Raw genomic sequence first — 1,677 nt, 5'->3', positions numbered from 1 at the left:
CCCCCCCCCCCCCCCCCCCCCCCCCCCCCCGTGGCCTCCTATAGTGCAGAGCAGGATCTGGGTGTGTGTGGGCAGCTGTACTGGAATGACACGGTGTTATGGGAGAAAGAGGAAGTTGGGAGGATGAGACCCCTGTGTGTTTTTCTGCTCGAATATAAAGTTCTAGAGGCTGTTACTAGGTTTTATTGAGGTTTCTATGTCCTGTGTGTCTTCCTGGCAGTGAACTCTGATTAACTCTCATTTAGGGAATGAATGAACGAACGAACAAACGGGCAACCAAAGAATGAATGTGTCACCAAGGGAAAAGACCACTTACCAGAGGGCACAGTTAGTTGGCTGATTTGAAACGTTTTTCTCTTTATCGGAGGATGAATATCCCGTTAGCCATTTTACATGACTCATTTCATCCACAGTGCAGCTGGCCCCGTTCTCACCTCTCTTCGGATCACTTACCTAAAATCTGGTTGGAGGTTCGAGCCCCACATCGGGCTCTGGGCTGACGGCTCAGAGCCTGGAGCCTGTTTCGGATTCTGTGTCTCCCTCTCTCCCTACCCCTCCCCTGCTCATGCTCTGTGTCTCTGTGTCTCCCAATAATAAATAAACGTTAAAAAAAATTTAATGGGCGCCTGGGTGGCTCAGTCGGTGAAGTGTCCGACTTCGGCTCAGGTCATGATCTCACGGTTCAGGAGTTCGAGCCCCGAGTCGGGCTCTGTGCTGACAGCTGGGAGCCTGGAGCCTGCTTCAGATTCTGTGTCTCCCTCTCTCTCTGCCCCTCTCCCTCTCACATTCTGCCTCTCTCTCTCTCTCTCTCTCCCTCTCCAAAATAAACATTAAAAGAAATTTTTAAAAAAAGTGTATAGAATCGAAAACAACTCTTTTAATACATATTATCTTTCACACACAGAAGATTCTCTTCTTGTATCATACTATCATACATCCTCTATTTTCTATTTTTTCCTGGTTGTTTCCTTCCCCAATTGATTAATTTTATATTTGACTACTCTTATTAAACGAAAGACACATGATAGATCATACTATAAACTCTATTAATCAAGAACATTGTTGCTTTGTTTTATTTTTTCAACAGAAGGCAGCTCTGATTTAGGCTTTCCTTACATATTAAGGATTCAGATCAAAGCCTTTCTCTTTGGGAAATAATGCGAGAGAATGAACCCATGAGGGTGTAGTCGTCTCAGGGTTTTAAGTGATGCATGTTGGAGTTTCAATTTGAAATTAACACTAAGAGTGTATCTAGAAATTTTAGAAAAAAGGGACCAAAGACCGAAATGATATTTTATCCAAACAAACACCGTTGTTACAACGGTGAGCATTTAAACCATACGAAGAGAAACAAAACTGGCCGCGTTGCTGAGTGCTATCTGTAAGTCACATCACAGTAATTGAATTTCGGCTCCACAAAGAACCGTTTTTAAAGGAGAGTGACTCTACAGGGTCGTCTGTGTCCTAGAATAATTTCTTGCAGGTGTCTGTTTTAAAGTGCAGGGCCTGACTCCTCTGAGTGTGCCATCGTCTCGCTCCCCGCATTGGCGTGTGCACGTCTTCACACTTTGCTTGCTTTGACTAATTTCCACTGTGGCTCATCCTGACATTAGATCAGGCCGTAGGCCTTTAGACCTAGAGCCTTGTGAAGGGTGACTCACAGACTTACATGAGCCA

This window comes from Herpailurus yagouaroundi, unplaced genomic scaffold, assembly GCF_014898765.1.
Source record: "Herpailurus yagouaroundi ecotype Mexico unplaced genomic scaffold, PumYag 203, whole genome shotgun sequence".
Taxonomy (NCBI): Eukaryota; Metazoa; Chordata; class Mammalia; order Carnivora; family Felidae; genus Herpailurus; species Herpailurus yagouaroundi.
This window is presented reverse-complemented; position numbering follows the sequence as displayed.